Source organism: Ascaphus truei, chromosome 5 (genome assembly GCF_040206685.1).
Source record: "Ascaphus truei isolate aAscTru1 chromosome 5, aAscTru1.hap1, whole genome shotgun sequence".
In the NCBI taxonomy this organism is placed as follows: Eukaryota; Metazoa; Chordata; class Amphibia; order Anura; family Ascaphidae; genus Ascaphus; species Ascaphus truei.
The window spans coordinates 19,746,083-19,769,801 of record NC_134487.1 but is presented as its reverse complement, the minus strand read 5'-3'; the positions used below and the strand labels follow the sequence as shown (position 1 = coordinate 19,769,801).

Below are 23,719 nucleotides of genomic sequence, written 5' to 3'. Positions count from 1 at the left end.
AGACTGGTAAATGAAGAGGTGCTTGGGTGTGAATGGGTGAATGCATGATTAACACTCTGGCCAATAGCTTATTATGCAAGCTTGGGTACTTCAAATTAGATTGTAAACTCTGCAGTAAATATTTTTGTTTTGGTTGCAAATTGTGGCTGGAACACTGCCAGTGCTGTGATCAACTATGTTATTATTATTTTTTTATAAAATGTTTTACCAGGAAGTAATACATTGAGAGTTACCTCTCGTTTTCAAGTATGTCCTGGGCACAGAGTTATAATGACAAATACATGGTAACAACGAGTGAAAAGGATTTTACAATACATTATATACAAGACATTGCATGCACGGTAAAAGATAATTAGACCTACAGTATGTTGAAATTTCTTTAAATATGTAATACAAAATAATACAAAAGATATATTGGGCAAACCACAATTCGAGTAACACATTCTTCAAAAATGTACTACATTCTTTTTTAATTCCCATTACAATATGGCAGAAAGCATAGAAATGGTATGCCTGCAACCCCAAAGTAATTCAATAAACGACAGCAAAAATAGCACAATAAAAGACAACAAAGAAACAGCACGATGGTGTATATTCTGTATATTAAGGCACGTTTCAGAGTAAAACCGGTGCAGGAGGGCATATACATAAAGTATTATATCAATATTTACATGTCATTTGCCCCAATATTGCCCTTGATGTGTTCCCCAACTTGTGATCTGGAAACTGTCAACATAAGGCGTTTGGGAGGAGTTACAACAGGTTTTCAGGGTATCCCAGCTTCAGCACATGTGGCTCAATCAGAGGTTCAGATTTAGCCCCTGTGCTGATGCAGGGACTGATTGAGCCACCTGTGCTGAAGCTGGGATATCCTGAAAACCAGACTTTGGGGGAGGGGGGCTGGAGGACTGCAGTTGAGCACCCCTGCGTTACACGGTTCGTGTACTATAACGGTATATATACATTTCTTCCATTCTGTGCAGAATTATTTGTAGGTTATGATACTTTTTATGGGACTAGCACACGGGAGAGCTTCATAGATTACATTTAAGTGCACAGAATTTACAATATATCACAGTTCTCTTTTTAAAGTACTTGCAGTGAGGTTGGGAAAGATATTTTCAGTATCTGGTAGTGTTTTGTAAACACATACATTAATGCAGTGTAATGTTCTAGTAGTGTTGGTCCGAGAGAACAGTAGATTAATAGTGGGATGTGATACCTTTTAGTGAACCCACATTATACAGAAGTTCATCATAGATAAGTTCATAGTATAGATCGAGGGTGTCTAACTCCAGTCCTCATGAACCTCAACATGTCAGGTTTAAGGATATTCCTGCTTTAGCACAGGTGGCTCAGTTGACGACTGATGGAGCCACCTATGCTAAAGCAGGGATATCCTTAAACCTGACCTGTTTGTTGGCCCACGAGGACTGGAGTTGGCCACCTTTGATCTATACTATGAACTCATCTATGATGAACTTCTGTATAATGTTGGTTCACTAAAAGGTATCACATCCCACAATTAATCTACTGTTCTCTAGGACCAACACTACTAGAACATTACACTGCATTAATGTATGTGTTTACAAAACACTACCAGATACTGAAAATATGTAAACATTTCTAATTAACGATCTGTGCATTAAAGCCCAATTTTCTTTGCCTTATCATATAACCTATGAAATATATGTGTTGGTTCTTTTTGGTCTCAGCGTTGCATCAGTTTTTTAAAGCAATAGTCCAATCGGCCGTTTAATTATTCCCCCTCTCCCTTTAATATGCGCATCAATGCAATCCGCACAATGATAAGTAATTAGTTAAGTTGCCGGTCGATCCATTCTCCTGTGATCGATCGGCGAAGCATTGGCTCAGGGTTCAGTAAATGGCTGTCAGTGCAGCAGAAAAGGACCAAAGATGCAAAGTTCTGTGGGGAAGATCATGTGACCAGGCAGTCACTACATACAATTGGTGCATTGCTAGAGAGAGGGCAGGGCTCAAAAAGGGGTGTGCCAGAGCCTGTTTCAGAAGAGGAAGGGGATGTGAATTTGTAAACGGTTGATAAAGAAACAAAAAATGCTTTTTACATTATAATACATTAAAAATGTCATTCAGAGCTGTTTTAAAAAAAATGCTACAAGTATTTTCTCATAGTACAGAACTGATTTATTTAAAAAAAAAAAAAAAAAAAAACCCACATGTAGGATATTGCTTGGTCTGCAGCTTTAATACAGAACTGCTTTTTCAATTTGCTTGGAAGAATAAGCTTGGAGAAATGGTCATAGCGTTACACTTGTGCCGGTATCAGACAAGTAAACGCTTCACTTAAATCAGTGATGCGTTACTCAGGTGAACTCAGTCTAATATCCTGCCAACTTTTTTCAGATCATGAGTTCAAGGTATGTCATTTCTGAGGTAGTTCTGTGTCTCATGTCGCCGCTAGAAGTACAACATTTGACAGCCTTTACACAGTAAACAAATTGCTAAATTGTTAAACCGTCCTATTCATTGGCTTCTGTTTTTCAGATGACAAGATTGTTAGTTTGACCAATTAATCATATGCCTCCAGGTTATTTTCAATGGCAGTAATGCCCTGGCATTTCTAGGTTAGACTATCTGTCTAATGCTCCCTTTCCCTTCACTGAACTCTGAAAGCTTAACAACGCAACTTCACAGAACCGTACAGGTTCTAACCTGCCCATTCTTCTTCATATTTTGCATTCCAACCAAACTGGTGCCACCAGGATTTCTATTATGTATACAATAGGATGACATTAACAACTCATTAAGATTCATCAAGCGCCGGTACAGTTTAGTATACCAGATCCTACATTAACCCATTGACTTGAATGGGCGTTTATGCCAGGTGCGAATCAACGCTTAACGAACCTGAGCCTAATTTCCTCCATTAATAAGTTGAGCTCAAACTATATGTTCCATCCTCTTCTATTATTATTATTATTATTGTTGTTTGTTAGTAAAGCACCAACAGATTCCACTGCACGTACAATGGGGTCCCCATAAGGTTGAAGACTGGGAGGGGGGTATGTTAGGGGTATGCCAGATCGGCTTCCCTAAAAAGGTGAGTTTTCAGGGAGTTATTACATTTCTGAAAACTGAGGGAGAGTCTAGTGGTACGTGGTAAATTAGTGAATTAGTGATGGGTGAATTAGCGAACTTTCACCTATTAGGCAAAGTTCTTTGAGACTTTTTCAAACTTTTGCTAATTTTGGCATTTTTGAGTATTCACATTTAAAAAAAAAACATTTTTTTAAACCTTGTTGCTTTTTGTCTGAATATTTAAAAATGCTAATTTAAAAAAATCAATTTGTGCTGCAAATTCGAATTTTGATGAAAAATGTGTCCCTCTCTAGTCCCTATAAAACATTTCCCTGGCTTTTGTTGGATTGGTAAATTTGAAATCGGAGTCTGGTGGCTTGTGGGGTATACTTAGTGTGGTGCGAATTAGTAGCAACAGTCCACTGACATGATAAAAGAGCACAACATCTTCTTAAACAAGGCAGTGACTTAAACCAGCAGGTTAAAACGTTTATAAAGTACCCTTTATATCCCACCCTTGACTCTGCATAGATGGGAAGCAGTATTCTCCGTAAGTGAAACAAGTTCATTTCGGGGTTCCCGAGAGACATACCAGTAAATGTATGTACAGTAGATATAGTTTAAATGGCTGTTTAATGCTCCTGCTTTACATGAGCCAATGAGAAGCTGTGACATCATCTGTCGCAGCTTCCTATTTGCCAGCGTGATGCTGAGGATTAAAACAATCAGGAATTTCCGGCCCTAGCTTTTCCAGTATGTATCTCAGGAACCGGGGGTTCCCCGTGGCTGGAATGAATGCGTTTCAGACGAGGGAACATCTGCTTCTCATCTATGAGAGGGGAGCGAAACATCTACTTTAAAATATTAACCAGTGTATATACTGTAGCGGCAGAGTTTATTCTAACATTTGCCCGTAATGGCCGGGGCTTTGTTCGGCTGGCGCCCGGCTGGCGCCAAACGGAGCCGCGAGCGAGCCGGATCTTCGCCTCCCCGCGTGTTAAATTAAAATACTTCCCCTCCCCTTCCCCGAATCCCTGCCTGCTCCCCCCTGGCAGCTCCTGCTTTGCACAGCTTTGTGCAGCGCTTCCCCCTTACCTGCTTCCTCTGCAGGCCTTCGGGGATGCCGGGGAACCCTGGCACGTGTGACCGGCGCCACAGTGACGCGCCAGGGAAAACCCCAAACGAGCCGCCGTCTGCCGCACATTTCCCCACACCGCGGTGGCGGCTGCTTTAGAACTGTAACGAGGGGATTTGCAATTTGGGATGTGACGGGATCCTGTTTAGGGAGTAAGGCCAGGAAGCATCATCTTATAGTGAAATGGGTGTGAAGATTTTACATTTAGCAATAGAAGTGATGGTGAGTCATTTTTCAAACAAGACCGGGGGACAACTGTCCTGCCCCACTGCTCTGTCTGATTTTAAAGATTTGAGATGGCAGCTTAATGCCCTTACCGCTGTCATTTGTATCTCTCCCCGATGGCCATACCATCGCTCACCAGGATTTTGGGGAAGTTTTCAACAAGAAGCAAACTGAGGGGATACCACCGCATTAGACATTTAATGACCCAATCTACTTGTCTCCAGGAGCCATTTGACCATCTCAGACTTTTTCAGCAGTTTCTTCTACTGTATTCTTCCAGTGTCCACCTCCATATCTTGAAGTCCCGCGGCGGAAGACAAAGACCAGGAGCTAAAGTCTCTCTGGAGGACGATTCATGCCAATGTAACTAAAGCCTCCCTTCAGCAGAAGGATGACACAGATAAGTGCCGGTGGCCAGCCCCGCAGTTCCAGGTTGGATATCTTGTATGGCTATCTACCAGGAACATCCGTCTGAAGAGTCCTTCCCTGAAGCTCGGGCCCTGGTTCATAGGTCCCTACAAGATTGCGAAAACCCGGTCACGTTTAAATTGGAGTTACCACATACCCTAAAGATTCCTCCGGTCTTTCATGTGTCTCTCCTAAAGGCGGTGGCCTGCAACAACTCCTCTTCTGCTCCCACCCTCCCAGGCCCGTTTCCAGTAGATGGCCAATTGGAGTATGTAACTTGTCGGATCCTGGATTCCCATAGGTCTCGAGGCAGTCTCCAGTACCTTGTATCTTGGAGGGGATACGGTCCAGAGGAGAATTCTTGGTGAAGGCTAGTGCTGTCCACACTTCCTCCTTGATCTGAGGTTTCCACCGGAGGTTCCCCGTCAAGCCCGGGTTAAATCGTTCGGAGATCAATTCTGGAGGGGTGATGAGGGGGGGGGGAGTACTGTGAGGTTTTACAAAATATGTCCCTGGTTTTCTGAGTGCAGACCAGGATTTTGCTCAAGCTCACCCTCGGTGGCAGGATCCTCCATTTTTGCTCCTGGCAGCTTCCTTTAAAAGGACAGCCCTGTAAGCAGGAAGTTGCCGAGCATAGTTTCAATTCATGCTGAGTACACGCAACGCACTTACATTTTGTCTTCATCATTACCATACCAGGCTACGTACCTCGACCACCCCTGTCTTCCGCCTGCCTCGACCTCTGCATTCACAGCGAGAACACAACTCTGCTGCCAGCCCTGACCTTCGGCTTACGACTCACAACTCACTACTCTATCAGGACTCTGTCCCTCAGCTCAGGTCGGTTCTTTCATATTCCCACCTAAGCCCTGCGGGCATATATATGCAGTGGATATGTGTCAGGCCCACTGTCTGTCTGGTTTCTATCCCATTATATTTTCTGCCCCCACCCACACCCCCATTAAAAACCTGCCCGCCAGCCCATGTTAGTGGTTCAGAAGCAGGATAGTTATATAGCCTCCAAAAATCTTTCTACTTCAGCCCACAAAATATTAGCACTGACATTGGTCAATTCACAAAGGGATTGAATACCAATATAGCTGACTGCACACAAGTTTCTTTGTAAATAAATTGGGTTTCCTAGATAAGATTATGTAAAGTGTGTGCCATGAGAGGGAGGGGATAATGGGGTGGAATAGTATGTGTGATTACTTGACTTCCATTCATTCAGGATCAACCAGTCCATTTCTGGCTATTTACATGTGTCTGTTGGCAAAGATCACATTTCCAACAAGCTCTGGCTTGTATGCATACAGTAATTAGCAAAATATTACTAGGTAGCTCATTACTGAAACAAATCATACAGTATTCCCCTCTATATATCACTGAATAAACGGTGATGTGCAGATATATTGATGATGTGCAGAGATATCTGTGACACCGCTAAATAATAGTTTGCCTACACAATGGAAATTATTTTTTTATTTATTTATCAAAGTCTCCTGGCTACAAAACTAGACCAAAAAAAATCAGATTTAAGAAAATAAATCTGATTCTAGCAATAGGATTGTCCTTTGATAATATGGCACCATTTTTTCTCTGTGGTTCTGCCTTCGTTTTGCAGTTGGGAGACTGTAGTAACTAATACCCAATTTGTCAGATTAGTTATGGCCAATGCATATGGTTGGTCCAATGATATAAGCAACTCTGAACCAGTTTAGAAGTTTCAGGCCGGGAGCACTCCTCATCAAGGGAGGGCACTTTAGAACTGAATCCGTGTGCCAAATTCTAGGTTTACTTAAATAAATCATTCTGTGTGTACGTGTCTATCCATGTTTTTTAGTAGTATCAATTATGTTCAATTATGTTACAGCAACATTGTGTTTCCCAGGAGAAATGACCACTAGTTTAGGAAATGTCAAACAATGGTTCACTGACTCACAATTAAATGTTGCAATTGATTACAGCACCACTAACCTTTATTGTAATGTAAGAGCATGTAATATAAACTGAAATTTGAATGTGATGTACAGTCCCTTAGTTTGGTTGCAGGCCTATCTGAGACTTGTGAATGTGCTAACAAGTGATATTTGTATTTGCTGTACACTGGACGGTGGAGGGTTTTCTATCACTCTTTTTTACTTGCCATAAGTTTTTTAGTGTCTGAATGTATAAAAGCTCATTTTTGATTTGCTCATGTTATTGTTCAGAATTAAAAATGAGTAAGCAAGCGCAAATCACACTTTAAGTGGAATATATGTGCAATGTCTGGGTAGTAACAGGAACAAGTGACAGAGCACAAATATCCACAGGTGAAATAATATAAATAAAGAAACCCTCATGTCCACGTGTGTGTGTGTATGTATATATGTTTGTATAGTGTGTGTGTGTGTGTGTGTGTGTGTGTGTGTGTGTGTGTGTGTGTGTGTGTGTGTGTGTGTGTGTGTGTGTGTGTGTGTGTGTGTGTGTGTGTGTGTGTGTGTGTATACAGTTAGGTCCGGAAATAATTGGACACTGATACAAGTTTTGTTATTTCGGCTGTGTACCAAAATCAATTCAAGTTACAGTTAAATAATGAATATGGGTTTAAAGTGCAGTCTATCAGCTTTAATTTGAAAGTATTCACATCCAAATTGGAGGAAGGGTTTAGGAATTACATCTCTTTAATATGTAGCCCCCTCTTTTTTAAGGGATCAAAAGTAATTGGACAATTGACTCAAAAGCTATTTCATGGACAGGTGTGGGCTATTCCTTCATTATTTCAGCATCAATTAAGCAGGTAAAAGGTCTGGAGTTGATTCCAGGTGTGGCATTCGCATTTGGAAGCTGTTGCTGTGAACCACAACATGCGGTCAAAGGAGCTCTCAATGCAAGTGAAACAGGGCATCCTTAGGCTGCAAAAAAAAAGAAAATCCATCAGAGAGATAGCAGGAACATTAGGAGTGTCCAAATCAACAGTCTGGTACATTCTGAGAAAAGAAGAGCTCGCTGTGGGCTCTGCAACACAAAAATCCCTGGACGTCTACGGAAGACAACAGTGGTGGATGATTGTAGGATCCTTTCCATTTTAAAGAAAAACCCCTTTACAATATCCAGCCAAGTGAAGAACACGCTCCAGGAGGTAGGCATATCATTATCCAAGTCTACCATAAAGAGAAGACTTCACGAGAGCAAATACAAACGATTCACCACAAGGTGCAAATCATGCATAAACCTCAAGAATAGAAAGGCCAGATTAGACTTTGCCAAACAATATCTAAAAAAGCTAGCCCAGTCCTGGAACAGCATTCTTTGGACAGATGAAACTAAGATCAACCTGTACCAGAATGATGGGAAGAAAAAAGTATGGAGAAGGCTTGGAACGGCTCATGATCCGAAGCTTACCACATCATCTGTAAAACACGGTGGAGGCAGTGTGATGGCATGGGCATGCATGGCTTCCAATGTCACTGGGTCACTAGTGTTTATTGATTATGTGACAGAAGACAGAAGCAGCCGGATGAATTCTGAAGTGTATAGGGATATATTGTCTGCTCAGATTCAGCCAAATTCAGCGAAGTTGATTGGATGGTGCTTCACTTTACAGATGGACAATGACCCAAAACATACTGCGAAAGCAACCCAGGAGTTTTTTAAGGCAAAGAATTGGAATATTCTGCAATGGCCAAGTCAATCACCTGATCTCAACCCGATCGAGCATGCATTTCACTTGCTGAAGACAAAATTAAAGGCAGAAAGACCCACGAACAAACAACAACTGAAGACAGCTGCAGTTAAGGTCTGCCAAAGCATCACAAAGGAGGAAACTCATCGTTTGGTGATGTCCATGCGTTCCAGACTTCAAGCAGTCAATGCCTGCAAAGAATTCTCGACAAAGTATTAAAAATGAAAAATGTATTTACGATTGTGTTAATTTGTCCAATTACATTTGAGCCCCTGAAATAAGGGGACTGTGTATGAAAATGGTTGCAATTCCTAAACGTTTCATACGATATTTTTGTTCAACCCCTTGAATTAAAGCTGAAAGTCTGCACTTGTATTGCATCACGGTTGTTTCATTTCAAATCCATTGTGGTGGCGTACAGAGCCAAAATTATGAAAATTGTGTCAGTGTCCAATTATTTCCGGACCTAACTATATATATATATATATATATATATATATATATATATATATATATATACAGTGCTTGACAAATCACCCAAAAATCTACTCGCCGAACCAAAAAATCTACTCGCCACCTAGTCCCGCCCCCAACCCCGCCCCTAGTCCCGCCCCCAACCCCGCTTTTAAAAAAATACATAAATAAAATAAATTGAATAAATTCCTAGTAAGAACATTCATTTTTGACATAAGTTTATTTATTGTATTACATTATACTACAATTAATCCTTGTTACGTGTGTGTGTGTAAATGTCGGATCTAGAAAAAAAAGCCAAATATGAATGACTAGTTTCCTGCACCCCTTAACCAGTGTCTGGACGCCTCGCTTCACAATATTTAAAGCAGCAATCCCGCATGGGATCTTACCTGATCCGCAGTCACTCAATATCCAGGTACCCTCATTCCCGCAATGTTATACATTGGAGGGGAGGTGTTCCCTATCTGTCTTCTGGGTTAGGGGGGATTCCGATGTCTCCCGTGTGAAGCTTGAGTCAGATCTGGAAGAAATACAGTATAGGTTATTTCGGTGTAGTAGAGGGCATTTAAGATATATATATATATAGGGTAAATAAGATATCCAGATGCAGAATGTGAGACAGAGAGAGTGTGGGGGAGAGACAGAGAGAGTGTGGGGGAGAGACAGAGAAAGTGTGGGGGAGATACAGAGAGAGTGTGGGGGAGAGACAGAGAGAGTGTGGGGGAGAGACAGAGAGAGTGTGGGGGAGAGACAGAGAGAGTGTGGGGGAGAGACAGAGAGGGTGGGGGGAGAGACAGAGAGGGTGGGGGGAGAGACAGAGAGGGTGTGGGGGAGAGACAGAGAGGGTGGGGGGGAGAGACAGAGAGGGTGGGGGGGAGAGACAGAGAGGGTGGGGGGGAGAGACAGAGAGGGTGGGGGGGAGAGACAGAGAGGGTGGGGGGGGAGACAGAGAGGGTGAGGGGGAGAGACAGAGAGGGTGGGGGGAGAGACAGAGAGGGTGGGGGGAGAGACAGAGAGGGTGTGGGGGAGAGACAGAGAGGGTGTGGGGGAGAGACAGAGAGAGTGTGGGGGAGAGACAGAGAGAGTGTGGGGGAGAGACAGAGAGGGTGGGGGGAGAGACAGAGAGGGTGGGGGGAGAGACAGAGAGGGTGTGGGGGAGAGACAGAGAGGGTGGGGGGGAGAGACAGAGAGGGTGGGGGGGAGAGACAGAGAGGGTGGGGGGGAGAGACAGAGAGGGTGGGGGGGAGAGACAGAGAGGGTGGGGGGGGAGACAGAGAGGGTGGGGGGGAGAGACAGAGAGGGTGGGGGGAGAGACAGAGAGGGTGGGGGGAGAGACAGAGAGGGTGTGGGGGAGAGACAGAGAGGGTGTGGGGGAGAGACAGAGAGAGTGTGGGGGAGACAGAGAGGGTGAGGGGGAGAGACAGAGAGGGTGTGGGGGAAAGACAGAGAGGGTGTGGGGGAGAGACACAGAGGGTGTGGGGGAGAGACATAGAGGGTGTGGGGGGGAGACAGAGAGGGTGTGGGGGAGAGACAGAGAGGGTGTGGGGGAGAGACAGAGAGCGTGTGGGGGAGAGACAGAGAGGGTGTGGGGGAGAGACAGAGAGAGTGTGGGGGAGACAGAGAGGGTGAGGGGGAGAGACAGAGAGGGTGTGGGGGAGAGACAGAGAGGGTGTGGGGGAGAGACACAGAGGGTGTGGGGGAGAGACACAGAGGGTGTGGGGGAGAGACAGAGAGGGTGTGGGGAGAGACAGAGAGGGTGTGGGGGAGAGACAGAGAGCGTGTGGGGGAGAGACAGAGAGGGTGTGGGGGAGAGACAGAGAGAGTGTGGGGGAGACAGAGAGGGTGAGGGGGAGAGACAGAGAGGGTGTGGGGGAGAGACAGAGAGGGTGTGGGGGAGAGACAGAGGGTGTGGGGGAGAGACAGAGAGGGTGTGGGGGAGAGACAGAGAGGGTGTGGGGGAGAGATAGAGAGCGTGTGGGGGAGAGACAGAGAGGGTGTGGGGGAGAGACAGAGAGAGTGTGGGGGAGACAGAGAGGGTGTGGGGGAGACAGAGAGGGTGTGGGGGAGAGACAGAGAGGGTGTGGGGGAGAGACACAGAGGGTGTGGGGGAGAGACATAGAGGGTGTGGGGGAGAGACAGAGAGGGTGTGGGGGAGAGACAAAGAGGGTGTGGGGGAGAGACAGAGAGAGAGGAGGGGAGAGAGAAGGGGGGAGAGAGAGGGGGGCAGAGAGAGGGGGGGAGAGAGAGGGGGGGAGAGAGAGGGGGAGAGAGGGGGAGGAGAAAGAGGGGGGGAGACACACACACAGAGAGAGGGGGTGGGTGACTGACTGGGTGAGTGGGTAGGTGACTGGGTAGGTGACTTAGGTGACTGGGTGGGTGGGTAGGTGACTGGGTGGGTAGGTGACTGACTGACTAGGTAGGTAGGTAGGTGACTGACTGAATTAGGTAGGTGGGTGACTGGGCGGGTGACTGGGTAGGTGGGTGACTGGGCGGGTGACTGGGTGGGTGGGTGACTGGGTACTTGTGGTGTCACACATACACTCTCCCCCAACACACACACATTCTCTCTCCCCCCCCGCCCCCCCACACACACACACTCTCTCTCTCTCCCCCTCCAGACTGGTGGGGGAGTGACTGGGGTGTGGGGGTGTGCGGTGACTGGGTTGAGGGGGGAGGGTGACTGACACCAGGGCCCCTGTGGGAGTGGAGGGGAGTCTGTGCTTTCCTGGGGCCTGTGATGCAGTCTGGTGTTGCAGTTTGTCTCAGACCCCTGTCCTCAGTCACTTACCCCTGTAGCCCGATTGGGTTGTGTCTCCTCTGTGTCCCCTGGTCACACTCAGCCTCCTCTGGGACTTTCTCCGACCTCTCTGCTCTGTTCCTGGCCCGGTGTCAACAGCCTCGCGCCAAAATGTTGCGCCGCCTGGCTTTCCTTCCACCGCAGAGCTTCCAGACTTCACCGGCTCCTCTGCTGCTGACGGGATATCAGCAACCCCCAGGTCCCCATCCTCGGGCACAGGATGCATGCCAGCCCGGCCCACAATTTACCCCGCCCGCCACTGCAGCACAGCACAGACTCCACATCAAAAAACACGCTGGAGGGGAGGGGGGAGAAGCAGCCCGCTACTACCTCCCGTGCGGGCAGCGGGTGCTCCGGAGGGGGGAGGGGGAGAAGCAGCCCGCTACTACCTCCCGTGCGGGCAGCGGGTGCTCCGGAGGGGGGAGGGGGGAGAAGCAGCCCGCTACTACCTCCCGTGCGGGCAGCGGGTGCTCCGGAGGGGGGAGGGGGAGAAGCAGCCCGCTACTACCTCCTGCTTGTGATCGATGCTGGGCTGGGGAGGAGGGAGGGGGGGGGGTCAGTGATGCTGCTTGGGTGCGTGGGCTCCTGATTGCGATCGATGCCGGGCTGGGGGGGGAGGGGGAGGCGGAGGGGGGGGTGTCAGTGAGGCAATGGTGTACTAACCTTCAAGCAGAAAACAAAATCAAGGATGATTCGTGTGCGTAGTCTTATATAGAGCCTGGAGCAGGCAAAAAAAAAAAAACTTGCATCGCGCCAAGTCCCGTCAAACCAATCAGAAAGAAGGATTTTTTTTTTTTTTCACAAGCATAGAACCGCGTGCGCTGCGCGGCCATGAGGCTGAGTCGCCAGGAGACGAAATCTTGTTGCCCCTGGCGACCTGGCGACCGTATTTGTCAAGCACTGTATATATATATATATATATATATATATATATATATATATATACACACACACACAGACACACTATACAAACATATATACATACACACACATGTGGACATGAGGGTTTCTTTATTTATATGATTTCACCTGCGGATATACATATATATAGTGTGTGTGTATATGTATGTATAGTGTGTGTGTGTGTGTGTGTGTGTGTCTCTATGTATGTAAAGTGTGTATATATATATAAGTATGTATAGTGTGTTTGTGTGTGTATATTCTTGAATAGTGTGTGTGTATATATGTATAATGTATATATATATATATATATATATATATATATATATATATATATATATATATAGATAGATACAGTGGTCGCCAAATCACCCAAAAATCTACTCGCCCAACAAAAAAATTTACTCGCCACCTAGTACCACACGTGTGCTGCTTGAGCCAATAGGAGCTCGCCACGATGTTAAATACACTCGCCCGGGGCGTGCAAATGTATAGGTTTGTCGAACACTGTATATAATATATATATATATATATATATATATATATATATATAGTGTGGGCCTTCCCTTCTGATTGCCTGTGAATGCTTGGCATCCTCATCCGAACTACAACTCCCAGCAGGCAGCCAACAAGCAACAATGACGTCACTTCCGGTTATGCGCAGTAATGCACTTCCGTTCATATTTTCGGGACCATTTTCCTTTTTTTTCCCTATGAGATTTTTGTGGATGGCACTGCCACAAAAGAGATTTCACTTCAAAAGATAACAGTTTGCTACATCATTTACGATAGAGGACAGGGGGGAGGGATTGATTCTTAATTGTATTAAATTAAAAGAGCAAAGAGCGTCACTGGATATGACAAGCATTTCTGTGAGGGGTACGTCATTATACTTAACATTGGAGAAGGAGTGGCTCAGTGAGTTAAAGACACTGACTGGCACTGGGTGTGAAGCAGGGGAACCTGGTTCAATTCCTGATGTTGGCTCCTTGTGACCTTGGTCAAGTCACTTTATCCCCCTGTGCCTCAGACACCAAAAACATAGATTGCAAGCTCCACGGGGCAGGGACTGTGCCTGCAAAATGTCTCTGTAAAGCGCTACGTAAAACTAGCAGCGCTATACAAGAACATGCTATTATTATTATTAAAAAAGGCCTAATGTTTTCCTTTTATAGAAGAAAAAATATAGAAATAACATAGTAATGAACTAAATAATTTATCACATTGGATGTGCATTGGGGTTTCTTTGTTTATTGTTGTGTACTTGAGGTCACAAGAGAGGGCTGGGGTTCCTTAAAATGTATCTTATTTCAGACGCGCAATTAGAGAGGGTTGGGGTTCCTTACAGTGCATCTGATCTTAAACGCATTATTAGAGAGGGCTGGAAGTTCTTACAATACAACCGATCTCAGGCTCACTGTTAGAGATGGTTGGGGTTCCTCAGAATTTCACATAGGGTTCCTTAATCAAAAAAAGGTTGGAAACCACTGATACGCATATATAATATTGTGGTTCTGGGTTTTGACCTTGCTAAGATTGTGTATGTCTAATTATCAAAAACATTATACATTGTTGATTTGCTAACCAAACTGAACATTCTTATATGTGCTCAAACTGTAACTGTTACAGAGCTTCCATGTTTCATACAAAATGTGATCTTTTTAATTGAGAGTACTGAAAATGTGTGTCTGAAGCTGATGTTTTTTGGAAACCAGGGTGTGTTTACTGTTTAGCATTGCTTTCTTAGAAATAACAGTGCAGCAATTTGCTTGCCAGAAATCTGTGCTCAGCAGGGAGAGCACAAAGTCACGAATTCAAGGAGGCTTTGCCTTATTTACATATACAGTATGTATAAAAACTGGTCTTGGTTTTCTGCCACAAACGAGCTGAAGCATAGATCAACAACTAGCAATTGCTGGTCTTGCTATAATATGAATGTGATAAATAAAGACAAGACAAATGTGTGGAGTTTTATAATGATAATAATTTGTTAATACGTATATATCCACAAATGTCCTCCTAAACCTGGCCTAATACCCCCTTATTCCATCATAGTAAACAGTACTACCTTCTATCTTGTCGCCAAAGCATGTTGTCTAGGAGTTACATTTGACTCCTTCCTTTCTTTCTCCAATCCCATTCACCGCATGGCTAAAATATGTTGCTTCTTCCTTTGTAACATTGCCAAGATTCAAACTTTGCTCTGTCAATTTACTGTTAAAAGTCTAATGCATGTCCTTAGCCTCTCCCACCTGGATTATTGTAACATACTCCCTGCCTCAACTTTCTCCTTTGCAATCTATCCAAAATTCAGCAGCTAGAATCATTTAACTTTCTCCTAGAACAGTCCTCACTCATCTTCTCTCTTAAATCCCTCTCCTTGCTTCCCATCAAGTTTCAGCTCACCTACAAAGTTCTCCTCCTTACCTTCAAGGTTCTCAACTCATCTGCTCCTCCTTACATATCAGCTTTGATCTCTCGTGATGTCCCTGTTTTTCTCTTGCACTCTGCTCATAGCTGTCTCCTTTTCACCCCTTCCAACTCTATTTCTCTCCCCATCTTTAAGTTAAACCTAAAAACACACCTTTAAATGAAACATCCAAATAGCCTGCACTCATGGCTACTGTCTCACACCCACAGTCACTTCTACCAACTATTGTGTCCAAGCACTGCCCTCTACTGCACTTATTCCCTCACCTGCTGTCTCTGCAAGTCTCCCAACATTACACTCAGATTGTAAGTTCTCTGGGGCAGGGATTTCCTTTCCTATTGTCTGACTTTGATTGTTGCACTTATTGTATTATTATTCCCGGCATTCTATTATCCTTTCTAAAGCGCCAAGTACACTGTGGAATATACACAGTAAGTGGTCACATAAGAGATATCAGAGTGTGCAATCTGTTGATCTACTGCCTTCTTTTAACCATAAAAACCACTTGTATAAGTAACACAGCACTAGGAGATCCTAAGCATGTCAATTTATACTCAGGTGCTTACCAGGTAAATACAGCATCAATATTTTACACTGAGGGAATGGATGTCACTAGTTGGACGTTAGTATAAGCATGGATAGAATTCCTTCTGTGCATATTTACGGTTGTGTCTTTATTAGATTGTACTGTAGTCTCAAAGTGCTTACATGTAATCTATATGCAACTGAAGCTCTACAAAATGAAACAGAAAATAAAATAATTGCGATATTCACATTTTTTTCTTTGCAGTAGAGACGTGAATATCCCGCAGTTCGCTTTACATGCATTTTCCCAGCTATTTTATTTTTAGATTTGCTTAGTCTGAAAGGTGTTTGGCAGGAAACGCATGCAAAAACATTTTTCATTTCGCAATAAATGTTCTTGATTGTTGCCAAACCTGAGAAAATGGATATATATATATATATATATATATATATATATATATATATATATATATATATATATATACACGTAGAGGTATCAGTACCGTGTTAGCCGAGCATTAACATTCCAAGAGACACTGTTTTTAAGTTTACCTTTTGCTTCATTCATTGTAACATCGCCGGAAGAAGAGATCAGTGTATCTCGAAAGCTCGCACAAATAAAAGCATTTCGTTAGCCACAGAACGGTATCATTTATTTATTTTTTTATTTTTTTGATTATATATATATATATATATATATATATGCTGCAAAGAGCCAGTCCTGTTTGCAATGCTGGAGGAATCCGATGTTTTGCCGGCTTGCCCTAGCACACTCAGACGTTGAGGGGCTGATGTGAATGATCCTCCTTCTCCCACGTTATGTTGGAGTGGACAATTGTGCACTGGGTAGAAGTACTCTAGGCCACACTGGGGTGGGTGTCCATGCACAACGAGAGGTTTATGATTCTCCTGCTCACTCCCACTGTGTAAAGTAAATCAGTAATCATCATGCTGATTGTTAAGGTGGAAACTGCATAATCATCACTTGTGCTCCACACAGTGCACTTCCTCGCCCTTTATCTTGATGTTATAGATATGATTACAGACAGATAGACAGTCACACTGTGGATAATTGATGCTCAGCATGGCAATTACATGCACAAGCTCTCAGCAAACAGTTTGCCTAAGGCAGCCTACTGTAGTAGACGCCAGTTTCCATCCATAGACACCACACCACAGTATATCTCACTGCTGGTCACTACCAACTTAAACTCCAATAGGCTAAGGGTGTATTGCTGTGTGTCTTTGCCCTATTTATGATATTTGAATAAAAGAGTTTCAAATAAATATGCTGAAGAAAGTTTTTTAATATTTTAAAGCCAGGCGTCATAGGTGAGATAGACCTAGCGCCAGCCTCGGGTTTGGCCGATACAAACCAGTAGTATTTTCTGATAGAGCCTAATTTCGCTGGTATCGGCGTTTAGTGAATAGCATGTGAAGAAGTCATTTGGTGATAACAACTCATTTACATGCATCGTGTTAAAAATATTTTTGGATATCAAGCTCTAGTGAATCTTGCCCTCAGTCGGCTTTCTCCTTGTAGATCCTTAAGCCTTGTTTGCACAGATCTCTCCGGCATGCTTGATATATTGATGCTCAGAGGGAAATGGCATTCCTAGGAAGAGATTCATTACACGGAGATAGCCACGGTCGCTTTGCAGCATGGGTTAAAGCAGCAGTCTGCACTTGCCATTTTGTTAGGGGGATTTATGGGACAGTTTTGATTACCAGAACCTGGAGTCCCCAAGAGCAGATCCTTGGGTCCTCTGACCTCTGTGGATTCTTAGAAAATAGCTTCATGGCCATACTCTAACCATGGAAGTCAATAGAAAGCTGCAATATCATTGCAACGTCTTTAGGAGATGACTTTGCATCTTTCTATTGATGACCCTGTGGCCATATTTCTAGATTTTTTTTTTGATACAAAGAAAAGCCTACAATATTTAAGTTCACGCGACTATCGATCAGCTAGTTCAGGTAATTTAAAAAAAATACCCCATGTGGAGTGGATTACTGCTTTTCATGCTATTTGGGTTGGTTGCAGTTTAATAAATCTACCCGCTGGTATCAAACATAAACAAAATAGCCATTTGTGATAAATGGACCCCAGCAGGTTACCAAAAACAGGATTATGTGGTAAAACAGTTTACACAGAACCACTGTAATGTCAACTCCTAAATATGCGTATTGCCCTCCGAGTAAGTCTTTAATTTCCATGTGCTTATTTTTTTCCAGTGCTCTCAACTTTGCCTTCTAGTAAGCAAACTTAATGCACTGAAGAGTCTGAGGCTGCACATCATGTAAGGAAGAGGCTCACACAAAGCTTCCAATCGATTTCTTGACATACATGGGGGATAAAGATTTTCCTATTACAGGATCAATCCAAAACAGTGAATTATTTTGTAAAGTTTTTTGTTTTTTAATACAGAATTGAAGCAGAGGCTGAACCCCATTAATTTCAGCTATTGGGACCCCCTGCGTCAGCTCAGCAAGCAGGGCTTTCATGTTTGAAGCTCCTGTATTACATGGGCAAATATGAAGCCACACCAATGACATCACGGCTTCCTATTGGCCCATAGGCTGGGAAATATCTGAAGAGCGGCCATATTGTGAACCCTGGTAGCAGAGGAGAGCAACTACTGACACCTAATTCACAGTTAAGTATGTGAGGCAGCAGGGGGTTCCTGAAACTGAAATGAACAGGGTTAAGCTCCAGAGACCCCGTGCTTCAACCCTATTTAGGGAAAAAAATAAATTCGCAAAAAAATCGGTCGCCTTTGATTGCCTGTTTAAATCAGTGATTTTCATGGACTTCGTCAATCCGTGCACGAAAAGTAAACCTTCTATTTTCTTAATTACCAGTATATTTATACTGTAGTTTGTGAATTTCTGTATACTCAGCGGCCAACTTACTTTCATGAAGCAAAAGTGGCAATGGTCGTTATGGTCAATGAATGATGGAGATCCTGTGTTTCATAATAACATGCCTATTCTTCATCATGTTAATGACAATTAGGTTGACCACTTAAATTCAAATAAGTGCCAGGAAACCTGAAGCGAAAGTCATTTGAAGCTCAAGGACTCTGGGAGTAAGACCATGTTGTCCTGTTCCTGACTTCATATATTGCGAGGGTTCAGTTTATACCTGATCCCTCCACAGGAATAAATGCCAGAACCAAGGATATAGACAAAAGGGATGGACGAAAGCTCCCCAGATTTGATTGAACTAATCTGATAAACAAATAACAGGTCTGCCAGAATGAACATTAACAGGATAAGTTAGACATACTGACACCATGGCTCCACAAATTAAATCAGTCTCCACCGAACCAGACTGGTAGCACACCACTAGGCATGGACACCAACCAAGCAGGACAACCTTTAAGCCAACAGAACCATTGATGCCCAGAATAGACCTCCAAAACACATACCCTGGTGCCGTGTCCCTCTTAATCCCGTTAGCTACCATCCTTCAAGGCCATGCCCCTCTTAATCCTGTTAGCTACCATCCTTCAAGGCCATGCCCCTCTTAATCCCGTTAGCTACCATCCTTGAAAGCCAGCCTGGCAAGGCTCCAACCCGCCAATCCTACAAATAAACCATTTGCAGCTGCGACAAAGCAACCAACTCAATACAAATTGTACATTACTTTGTATTTATTTCCTGCTATTAATTTTTTTTTGTATATTATTGACTCCTCTGAATTTCTTTTTCTTTCAAGAATATATTTATTTGTATGTATTTTTGTTGTATTTCTTGTTACATACAAGATCAAAACAAGAACTAGATAAGAGGGAGGGTGGGTGAGACTCGGGACCAGGGCAGACTGAAACCAGGGGGATTGCTTCTGTAGAAATGCACTGAAGGCATCTCCTGGAATAAAAGCATCAATCATTAGAGTTATTAAAACATTTTCTTTGAGAAATTAATTAAATATTAAAAGTATATCCAGACAAAAAAAAAATATTTAAATATAAAATTTGGACATTGTACAAATTAACTGTCAGCAGAATAGACAGACAATTTGCAGTTACAATGCAGAATGTCATAATCATTTTTACAGGATGGTATCTAGTGAGTCATTTGTTATAAAGAACATAGTGATAGTTACAAAGGGATGTCATAATAAACTTTACTTTGAAATCTATCAGGTAAAAGGCATTCTGTCCTGTCATTTCAAAGATAATTGTTCATTTGAGAAAAGAAACTACATCATATGAATCTCCCTATTGTCTACTCAGCTTCCTTAAGGTCAGAGGGCTTAGAGCCAACTCACATAAAAACACAATGAGCTTGTCAGAACAGGACGTATGAACCAGCCCTGCAAACGTGCATTAGAGTACCATTTAAAGGATAATAAAATGTGAGATGTTAAGGAGGGCCGACCCCAGTGTTTAGGCCGGGGTTGCTTGACTTGGTGGCCATGTCCCCTCACCCAATCTCCCCTTTATTTTCCATGTTTGGGATTGGGACATTTCCAGGCTGGAAGGGCACCAGAGGGGGTGTTTAAGGGTGGGAGAAGATGCCACAACCTCCTACCTTATGGCTGTGGCTTGAATCAGCCTTCGCTCCCTGAATCGTGATAATCACATTTTTATAGTTGGTATTTGAGATTTATGTTATTTAATAAATAGGAATATTTTACAACAAGATATATAATAAACATATATGTAATACTAAAGAATGTGAAGATTTGCTATTGTTGGTCCTCTTTGGTTGCTTGTAATGCCACAGCTCATGGAAAAATCATTACACACCAGACTGGGTCCTGTGGCGGGTACTGTTTTGATGTAGTACGCTTTCCCTGGGTTTGGTTTGGACACTTGTTGGGTACCCAGTGGTCAGGAGCATATTCCCAAGATTGTGGTGATTAACGTGACATCTGCTGGATCGGATGGTCCTCCCGGCAGTGGGGTGTCATTAGTGTAGGGCTCTAGATACATCACACAACACTGGCAAGGTTCAGTTTTAATGACATTACATTTTCTTATTTAGCTTTTCTGGTCACATGGGTGGTGGGGGAGGAGGGCGAGCACATTAGCCTACTGTAGACATGAACTAAACTTTACATTATTTGGATATAAACATACAGGTAACAGTGAAGTAGATTTATCCTAGTAGTTCATATGGTCGTTATAATGCACCAAGTTTTACATTCAAAGGGTCATTTCTCTTAGGTCTCACCATATGACAAGAATTAGACATTTAGGGGGATATTCTATAAGCCTCGATAACCCACTTGGCCCAGTCAGACTGAGCCAGTAATTGAGCCAGCTGTGCTTAAGTAGGGATATCCAGAAAACTTGGCCTGTTTGCGGCCCTCGAGGACTGGAGTTGTGCAGGCCTGCAGTAAAGTAATGGGCAACATTACTATTATCCAGATATAGATAATAGATCATTTGCCCATTATAAAATCAAACATTAGCCAGCCAGCATAAATAAAGTTTATAAACGTTCTACTTACCCCTGCCATCATGAAGGACATCCTCATCAGCATACTGCAGGTCCATGTCCTCCGTAGCCAGCAAGAGTACATAAAAAAATACAATCTACTGACCCCTAACCCCTTAATCACCCTAGCGATTAATAACTGCAATAGTAATGAAGGGGTTAACCCACCCGAGAGGCCTAACCAGCCACCCAGGGACCCACTATACCCACCCTCTACCCATTGATTGTCACAGTGTTGTATCATACCCATATAACATGAGAATGATAAGCCAATATAGATAAAATGGTGTCTACTGCGCAAACTGATCCAAGTGAATAGTGAATATATTAAGTATTCACTAAACATTAAGTGAATATATTAAGTGAATAGTGAATGTGAATATAATGGTAGTGATAAAGTAATGGATGATACCAGCACTGTTATCAAATGTCACAATAAACTCCATCGAACAGGAACATCCTGGGTTAATCCTCCATAGATAATTTCATGTAGGGAAGAAACAGATGCAAAAAATATGGTGCCTTAAGGTTTTACTCCAACACATACAACACAGAGGGGAAGTTTCAAACTTACAATATCCCCACTGGTAGCGTGCAGGGAATGACTTGCGGCCCACTCCAACCCTACTCCGGTCTCATCAGCTGCTCATGTCAAAAGGATGTGGCATCACTTTTAAGGGATGATGTCACATCCTTTAAACTAATCTGACCTATCACATGGTACAGCAACCAATAGAATTGTCTTCAATCCCATTGGCTGTAATACCATGTGATATGAGACATGTGGTTTTAAGGATGTGACGTACCTCCATTGGAGATGATGTTACATCCTTAAATATTCCAGAGATACAGGCCCCGTTATGGGGTGCTGGAATCTCCTATGCATTTTATTCCCAAGGTCACATGACGCGAGACATTTAAATGCATAGGAGATACCAGCACCCCATAACGGGGCCTGTATCTCGGCAAGCAGGGGGTCCCCGAACCTAAAATCAATGCGGTTCTGCTCTGGAGCCCCCCTGCTCATCTACACTAGTATTAAAATGTATATTAAAACAGCTTCATTACCTTAGCGTCTAGCCTCAATAGCCTTTTTCTTGGGGCAGAGGGTGTGGATGAAGGGGGTAGTAGTTAAAATATTTCGATCACTGGCGAGATATGTGCAGGGTGAGGCGGCTCTCTCTGTGCAGCTCTCTCTGTAACTTAAAGAAATCGCCTGGTGAGCCCTTTTGAGAAAGTCGATGATCAGGGCTGATCCACTGATTGAGCAACCTCTGCTGAAGCAGGGACATCCTGAAAACCTTTTGGTGGCCCTTGAGGACTGGAGTTGGACACTCCTGATGTAAAGCATCCTAACATGTCATAAACTTTACCAGAACATGACACTATGCCGTCAGTCATGTTATTAAGTAGAAAAAGCTTTCCAATCTAACTGGATTTCTTGAAAACATTAAACCATATGAAAAAGGGTAGACTTTGAATGGGAAAACTTTAATTCTCCATCTTATCAACCACGTATTGTCCACCAACATATACTGTTTGGCTAATAATAGCAACACAAAGTAATTACTTGGAGTAGAAAGAGCATAACTATAGAGTGACACTTAATGATTGTACAAACCTTCTAATGTATCTGATAACCGAGAGAATCTTAAAGTTGTTGGTAAATGTATATAAATATGTGTACTTGAATTCATTTTTAGAAACATATCGATAATCTATTCACTGGTTCAAAAACAGCTCAGTGGTGCTCAAAATAGGAAAGGGATAAAGTGCACAAATATATATATTTAAAAAAACAGTATTTTTATAGCGAAGTTGTCCTTATTTTGAGAACAGCTTGTGTTGAGTAGATTGTTTTTGTATATGGATAACAGTCCATGCACAAGGTCTACAGAAACTGGGATAACGGAGGGACTTCCCCTGTCAGAAAAAGCAACTGCAGCTCCCGCTTTGATCAGACCACGATATTCAGCATCTGGACCTTATTGAAATCCTTCCTTTATATATGCTGCCTGAAAAATATCCGGTCCAAAGATACCGACCGACCTTCAGTGCTGACCGAAGCAAGAAACCGGTGCGCTGCAGCAAAAAACAGAGGGCTTGAATGTCGAATTCATATAAAAAACATGTATGTACAGTATTGCATAGCTATTAAAAGGAGGTACATAAATCCTCCAACCGTATGGTACCTCCAACCAAGGTGGTTGATTGCAGATACCATAGTATAAATAGTCACATCCCTAGTTATAGTATTTTCAGTTTCTCCTCAGTACAGTAGTTTAATGCCATTTTCTATGTTCACTCCCATTTAATTTTAGTTATTTAACTGCCCTGTAGGACTCAGAGCCTTTAAGATTTGAGAGGTAGACTCAGCATCGGAGCAGCTAAAGCAGTGCCTCCATGATTTAGCCAGGGTAAGACTACCGGAGTAATCAGGAGGATGGGATAAAGAGGGGTGCAGTGAAGGTACATCCTAGATCAAGCTTAGCAGAAGACATCTGTGATAGTCCCCTCAACTCATCAAGGAGATGCCCCCTTCAGATTGAGGCCCGGGAATCAACATTGGGAGAAGTTGTTGTTGAAGATTTTGCAATAAACACTTTCTAGTTTTTTATTTATAAAAGTCCTTTGTACATTTTTTTT

General features: G+C 43.2%; 1 long non-coding RNA gene across 1 annotated transcript in view; it reads left to right on the top strand.

Moving 5' to 3' along the window:
- Positions 1-23,719, top strand: part of LOC142494359 (uncharacterized) — a 220,839-nt gene that overhangs the window by 5,464 nt on the left and 191,656 nt on the right. The gene's annotated exons all lie outside the window — the stretch shown is intronic.